This window comes from Corvus brachyrhynchos, unplaced genomic scaffold, assembly GCF_000691975.1.
Source record: "Corvus brachyrhynchos isolate BGI_N302 unplaced genomic scaffold, ASM69197v1 scaffold479, whole genome shotgun sequence".
NCBI classification, from domain to species: domain Eukaryota; kingdom Metazoa; phylum Chordata; class Aves; order Passeriformes; family Corvidae; genus Corvus; species Corvus brachyrhynchos.
This window is the reverse complement of record NW_008240089.1, coordinates 503,101-504,211: the sequence shown is the minus strand read 5'-3', so window position 1 is coordinate 504,211 and position 1,111 is coordinate 503,101.

Sequence of the window (1,111 nt, the reverse complement as noted above, 5' to 3'; positions counted from 1 at the left end):
GCCGGCGTGTGGGGACGGGGTGTGACACGGAGGGGGTGGCAGTGACAGTGGGTGCCAGCCATGGAGTATGCCGGGGTGGCACTGGGGAGTGTCCCGCCCGGTGACGGGGTGTGGCACCCCAGGCTGTGCAGTGACGGTGACAGTGGGTGACACCCCGTGGGCCATGCAGTGACAGTGACACTGGGTGATACACTGCGGGCTGGCAGTGACGGTGACAGTGGGTGACACCCCGTGGGCCACGCAGTGACATAGCATTGTGTGACAGCGCCAGCACCAGGCACTGACGGTGACTCTGTGTGACAATCCACGGGAGCTGCAGTGACACTGCGTGGCACCCGGCGGCCCCACAGTGACAGTGACACCCTGTGCACTGCGCGGTGACAGTGACACCATGTGACACCCCAGGGAGCAACAGTGAAGCTGTGCAACACCGCAGGGCTGCGCAGCAGCTCCATGTGACACGAGTGGGGCTGTGCAGCCATGGTGACACTGTGTCACACCCCAGGGAGGTGTGCAGTGACACTGACACTGTGCCACACCCCGGGGGCCATGCAGTGACAGTGACACCTGTGACAACAGACGCCATGCAGTGACACTGGTGACACCAGTGCTATGTAGTGACACCACACTCAGGCCACCCTGCCTTGCGGGTTTTGAGGCGCCCACCCAGCTCACACCTGGGGACATTCCCCACTGGGGGACATCACCCTGTACCTGCAGCCTCGTGGGGGGACATCTGCCCCCCCCCTCCCCAACCCCTGCCCCAGCGGGTGTCCAATGGTGGGTGCTCCAAGGAAGGGGGGCTCCAGGAATGGGGTACCCCAGGGAGGGGGTGCACCGTGGAGAGGGGGACACTGCGGAGGGGGTGCTCCAGGGATGGGGTGCTCCAAGAAAGGGAGGTTTCAGGAATAGGGTGCACTGGGGAAGGGGATGCTCTAAGGAAGGGGTGCAGCGGAGAGGGGGTGCCCCAGGAAGGGGGTGCACTGGGGAAGGAAGTGCTCCAGGTAGGGCTGCTCCGGTTCGTAAGGGGGTGCAGGAGCAGGGGGTGCAGCAGGAGGAGCGTCCGTCTGTCACGAGCCCCCGCCAGCCGCAGCAGAACAGATCCGGCCGC